We start from the raw sequence: 7,314 nt of genomic DNA, 5'->3' as shown, positions 1-7,314 counted from the left end.
CAACCAAGATAACTCTAGCCAGCAAGGATCTCATTCAGATTTGACAGAGAAATTAAAATCTTTACAGATAATCAAAAGCTAAGAGAATTCAGCACCACCAAACCAGCTTTACAACAAAGGCTAAAGGAACTTCTCCAGGCAGGAAACACAAGAGAAGGAAAAGACCTACAATAGCAAACCCAAAACAATTAAGAACATGGTAATAGGAACATACATATCAATAATTACCTTAATGTAAGTGGATTAAATGCTCCAACCAAAAGACATAGACTAGCTGAATGGATACAAAAACAAGACCTGTATATATGCTGTCTACAAGAGACCCACTTCAGACCTAGGGACACATACAGACTGAAAGGGAGGGGATGGAAAAATATATTCCATGCAAATGGAAATCAAAAGAAAGCTGGAGTAGCAATTCTCATATCAGACAAAATAGACTTTAAAATAAAGACTACTAGAAGAGACAAAGAAAGACACTACATAATGATCAAGGGATCAATCCAAGAAGAAGATATAACAATTGTAAATATTTATGCACCCAACATAGGAGCACCTCAATACATAAGGCAAATGCTAACAGCCATAAAAGGGGAAATTGACAGTAACATAATCATAGTAGGGGACTTTAACATCCCATCTTCACCAATGGACAGATCATCCAAAATGAAAATAAATAAGGAAACACAAGCTTTAAATGATACATTAAACAAGATGGACTTAATTGATATTTATAGGACATTCCATCCAAACACAACAAAATCTTTCTTCTCAAGTGCTCATGGAACATTCTCCAGGATAGATCATAACTTAGGTCACAAATCAAGCCTCGGTAAATTTAAGAAAATTGAAATTGTATCAAGTACCTTTTCCGACCACAGTGCTATGAGACTAGATATCAATTACAGGAAAAAATCTGTCAAAAATACAAACACATGGAAGCTAAACAATACACTACTAAATAACCAAGAGTTCACTGAAGAAATCAAAGAGGAAATCAAAATATACCTAGAAATAAATGACAATGAAAACACAATGACCAAAAAGCTATGGGATGCAGCAAAAGCAGTTCTAAGAGGGAAGTTTATAGCAATACAATCCTACCTCAAGAAACAAGAAACACGTCAAATAAACAACCTAACCTTACACTTAAAGCAATTAGAGAAAGAAGAACAAAAACATCCCAAAGTTAGCAGAAGGAAAGAAATCATAAAGAACAGATCAGAAATAAATGAAAAAGAAATGAAGGAAACAATAGCAAATATCAATAAAACTAAAAGCTGGTTCTTTGAGAAGATAAACAAAGTTGATAAACCATTAGCCAGACTCATCAAGAAGAAAAGGGAGGGGCTTCCCTGGTGGCGCAGTGGTTGAGAGTCCGCCTGCCGATTCAGGGGACATGGGCTCGTGCCCCGGTCCGGGAAAATCCCACTTGCTGCGGAGAGGCTAGGCCCATGAGCCATGGTCACTGAGCCTGCGCATCTGGAGCCTGTGCTCTGCAACAGGAGAGGCCACAGCAGTGAGAGGCCTACGTACTGCAAAAATAAAAATAAAAATAAAAACAAAAGAAAGAAAAAAAGGGAGAAGACTCAAATTAGAAATGAAAAAGGAGAAGTAACAACTGACACTGCAGAAATACAAAGGATCATGAGAAATTACTACAAGCAACTATATGCCAATAAAATGGACAACCTGGAAGAAATGGACAAATTCTTAGAAAAGCTTCCAAGACTGAACCAGGAAGAAATAGAAAATACAAACAGACCAAACACAAGCACTGAAATTGAGACTGTGATTAAAAATCTTCCAACAAACAAAAGCCCAGGACCAGATGGTTTCACAGGAGAATTCTACCAAATATTTAGAGAAAAGCTAACACCCATCCTTCTTAAACTCTTCCAAAATATTACAGAGGGAGGAACACTCCCCAACTCATTCTACAAGGCTACCATCACCCTGATATCAAACCAGGCAAAGATGTCAGAAAGAAAGAAAACTACAGGTCAATATCACTGATGAACACAGATGCAAAAATCCTCAACAAAATACTAGCAAACAGAATCCAACAGCACATTAAAAGGATCATACGCCACGATCAAGTGGGGTTTTTTCCAGGAATGCAAGGATTCTTCAATATATGCAAATCAGTCAATGTGATACACCATATTAACAAACTGAAGGAGAAAAACCATATGATCATCTCAATAGATGTAGAAAAAGCTTTTGACAAAATTCAACACCCATTAATGATAAAAACCCTCCAGAAAGTAGGCATAGAGGGAACTTACGTCAACATAATAAAGACCTTATATGACAAACCTACAGCCAACATCGTTCTCAGTGGTGAAAAACTGAAACGATTTCCACTAAGGTCAGGAGCAAGAAAAAGTTGCCCACCCTCACCACTATTGTTCAACATAGTTTTGGAAGTTTTAACCACAGCAATCAGAGAAGAAAAAGAAATGAAAGGAATCCAAATCAGAAAAGAAGTAAAGCTGTCACTGCTTGCAGATGACATGATACTATACATAGAGAATCCTAAAGATGCCACCAGAAAACTAATCAATGAGCTAATCAATGCATTTGGTAAAGTTGCAGGATACAAAATTATTGCACAGAAATCTCTTGCATTCCTATACACTAATGATGAAACATCTAAAAGAGAAATTAAGGAAACACTCCCGTTTACTACTACAAGAAAAAGAATAAAATACCTAGGAATAAACCTACCTAGGGAGACAAAAGACCTGTATGCAGAAAACTATAACACACTGAAGAAAGAAATGAAAGATGATACAAACAGATGGAGATATATACCATGTTCTTGGATTGAAGGAATCAATATTGTGAAAATGACTATACTACCCAAAGCAATCTACAGATTCAGTGCATTCCCTATCAAATTACCAATGGCATTTTTTACAGAACTAGAACAAAAAATCTTAAAATTTGTATGGAGACACAAAAGACCCCAAATAACCAAAGCAGTCTTGAGGGAAAAAATGGAGCTGGAGGAATCAGGCTCCCTGACTTCAGACTATACTACAAAGCTACAGTAATCAAGATAACATGGTACTGGCACAAAAACAGACATAGATCAATGGAACAGGATAGAAAGCCCAGGGATAAACCCATGCACCTATGGTCAACTAATCTATGACAAAGGAGGCAAGAATATACAATGGAGAAATGACACCCTCTTCAATAAGTCGTGCTGGGAAAACTAGACAGCTACATGTAAAAGAATGAAATTAGAACACTCCCTAACACCATACAAAAAAATAAACTCAAAATGGATTAAAGACCTACATGTAAGGCCAGACATTATAAAACTCTTAGAGGAAAACATAGGCAGAACAATCTATGACATAAATCACAGCAAGATCCTTTGTGACCCACCTCCTAGAGAAATGAAAATAAAAGCAAAAATAAACAAATGGGACCTAATGAAACTTAAATCCTTTTGCACAACAAAGGAAACCATAAACAAGACAGAAAGACAACCCTCAGAATGGGAGAAAGTATTTGCAAATGAAGCAACTGACAAAGGATTAATCTGCAAAATTTACAAGCAGCTCATTCAGCTCAATATCAAAAAAAAAACAACCCAATCAAAAAATGGGCAGAAGACCTAAATAGACATTTCTCCAAAGAAGATATACACATTGCCAAGAAACACATGAAAGAATGCTCAACATCACTAATCATTAGAGAAATGCAAATCAAAACTACAATGAGGTAACACCTCACAACAGTCAGAATGGCCATCATTAAAAAATCTACAATCAGTAAATGCTGGAGAGGGTGTGGAGGAAAGGGAACCCTCTGGCACTGTTGGTGGGAATGTAAATTGATACAGCCACTATGGAGAACAATATGGAGGTTACTTTAAAAACTACAAATAGAACTACGATATGACCCAGCAATCCCACTCCTGGGCATATACCCTGAGAAAACCATAATTCAAAAAGAATCATGTACCACAATGTTCATTGCAGCTCTATTTACAATAGCCAGGACATGGAAGCAACCTAAGTGTTCATCGACAGATGAATGGATAAAGAAGATGTGGCACATATACACAATGGAATATTACTCAGCCATAAAAAGAAATGAAATTGAGTTATTTGTAGTGAGGTAGATGGAGTTAGAGTCTGTCATACAGAGTGAAGTATGTTCAGAAAGAGAAAAACAAATACCATATGCTAACACATATATGTGGAATTTAAAAAAAAATGGCTCTGATGAACCTAGGGGCAGGACAGGAATAAAGACACAGACATAGAGAATTGACTTGAGGACACGGGAAGGGGAAGGGTAAGCTGAGACGAAGTGAGAAAGTAACTTTGACATATATATACTACCAAATATAAAATAGATAGCTAGTAGGAAGCAGCCACATAGCACAGGGAGATCAGCTTGGTGCTTTGTGGCCACCTAGAGGGGTGGGATATTGAGAATGGGAGGGAGATGCAAGAGGGAGGAGATATGGGGATATATGTATATGCATAGCTGTTTCACTTTGTTATAAAGCAGAAAGTAACACACCACTGTAAAACAATTATACTCCAATAAAGATGTTAAAAAACAAACCAACAAAAGCAAACAAAAAACACCAAATGGTGCTAGGACAACTGAATAACCATATGTAAAAGAATGTAGTTGAACCCCTGACTCACACCACACACAAAAATTAACTCAAAATGGATCAATGACCAAGTATAAGAAGTCAAACTATAAAACTCTTAGAAGAAAATATAGAAGCAAACCTTCACGAACTTGTTTTCTTAGTTACAACAACAAGAAAATAGATAAATTGCACTTAATCAAAAAAAAAAAACTTTTGTGTATCAAAGGCCATGGTCAAGAAAGTGAAAAGACAACCTATAGAGTGGGAGAAAATATTTTAACCTCGTATATATGATGCAGTTAAATATCCAGAATATACAAAACCTCCTACAATGCAACAAAAAGTTAATGCAATTTTTAAATGAGCAAAGAACTGAAAAGACATAGCCAAAAAAGATATACAAGTGGCTAATAAACACATGAAAAGATGTTCAACATCATTAGTCATTAGGGAAATGCAAATGAAAACCACGGTGAGATAGCACATTGCACCTACTTGGATGGTTATAATTTTTTTTTAAAGGGAAATAACACACAATGAGAATGTAGAGACCCTGGACCTCTCGTACATTGCTAGTGGGAATGCAAAATGGTGCAGCTGCTGTGAAAAATAGCTTAACCTTTCCTCAGAAAGCTAAACATAGGCTATTATCCAGCAATCCCATTCTTACCTCAAAGAATTGAAAACAGGGACTCAGACAGATAATTGTACACCAAAACTAATTGTGGTATTACTCATAATAACCAAAAGGTGGAAACAACCCAAGAGTCTATCAACAGATGAATGGATAAACAAACTGTAATTATATACATACTGTGGGATGTTTTTCAGCTGTAAAAAGGAAAGAAATTCTGATATATGCCTCAACATGGATGAACCTTGAAAACTATAATAGGCAAATTCGTAGGGATAGAAAGTAGATTAGAGGTTACCTGGGGCTAGAAGAGTAGAAGTTATTGCATAATCATTGGCTACAGAGTTTTTTGGGGAGATGAAAACGTTTTGGAAATAGATGGCGGTGATAGTTGCACATTAGGAATGCAATTAATACCTTTGAACTGTACACTTAAGATGGTTAAAATGTCAAGTTTTATGTTATATATATTATATCACGATAAAAATTTTAAATTGTATAAGAAAGAAAGCAAATAAAGACATTTTAAATAATCGAAAACAGATTAAAAATGTTGTCAGCACCTCTACCTTGCAAGAAATGTCAAAGCTTTTCATCCTGGAAGGAAACAATATAAAAATAGAAATCTTGATTGAAAGGAAGGAAGGGAAAGAACAGGATATTGTAAATATGTGGGTAAATATAAAGGTCGCTCTTTCTCTTCTTAATTTCTTTAAAAGTAAATTAACTAAAAGCAAAAACAATAACAATGTATTTGGGGTTTAAAACATATTTTGGGTTTTAAACATACAGTATAAAATGTATGATAATAATAGCACAGGCCAGAGTAAGGGTTATAAGTGAAACTGTGCTGTTGTAAGGGTCTTACATTGTATATCTAATAGTATAATATTAATTCCAGATAGATTGTAACAAGTATGCATATTATAATCCCTAGAGAAAGCACTAAATATAATAATATAAAGAGGTAGTTAAAAACGTAAATAGAAGAGATAGAATGAAATTCTAAACAATATTCAACTGAAGGGAAGATAGGGAAAAAAACCTCACAAAACGAAGCAGACAAATAGAAAACAAAGAGTGAGATGATAGATTTAAACCCAACCATATCAATAATTACATCAATTGTAATGAACTAATATAATTAAAAAGCTGAGATTGAAGACTACATAAAGAAGCATGACCCAGTTATACAGTTTAGAAAGGATGCACTATAAATATAAAGTCACAGTTTGAAAATAAAAGGGTAGAAAAATATGCAATAAAAACATTTAGTATGATATAGTCATACCAGTCTGCTATTAACATCAAAGAAAGAAGTCTTCAAGACAGGAAAAATCATCAGGGATGAAGTTATTTGATGATAAAATGTTCAATTCATCAAAAAGATCTAATGATCCTAAATGCTTATGTTCCTAATAACAGTCTCAAAATACATGAAGCAAAAATTGACAGAACTAAATGGAGAAATAGATAAATAGATTTGTTTCTACATGTTGCTAGATTTGATTTGCTACACATTTTTCTGTCTATGGATACATGAATTGGAAGACTCAATATTGTTAAGATGTTAGTCCTCCCCAAGTTGATATATAGATCCAAGGCAATCCCATTTAAATTCTAAGCAGTCTTTTTTGGTTTTTGTAAAGACATATGCTAAATCTAAAATTTATGTGAGAATTTAGGGGACCTAGAATATAATCTTTAAAAAGATGAATAAAATTGAAGCTGTTACACAAACTGACTCCAAAACTTATCAACTTATTAAAAAGCTACAATAATCAAAGTAGTAAGGTATTGACAAAAGTAGAGAGAAATAGACCACTAGAACTGTGTAAAGAGACTAAACATAAACATTTTTTAAAGTTAAATGATTTTTTACAAAGCATCAAGATAATTCAATGGAAAAAGGAAAGTCTTTCAACAAATGATGCTGTAACACAAGATATTTACATAGAAAAAGAAAATGAATCTCAACTGCCACATCATGTGATATATAAATATTAATTTGAAATGGATGATGGGACTAAACTAAAAAACTAAAACTATA

This window comes from Mesoplodon mirus, assembly GCF_964341445.2.
Source record: "Mesoplodon mirus genome assembly, chromosome: 3".
NCBI lineage: Eukaryota > Metazoa > Chordata > Mammalia > Artiodactyla > Ziphiidae > Mesoplodon > Mesoplodon mirus.
This window is presented reverse-complemented; position numbering follows the sequence as displayed.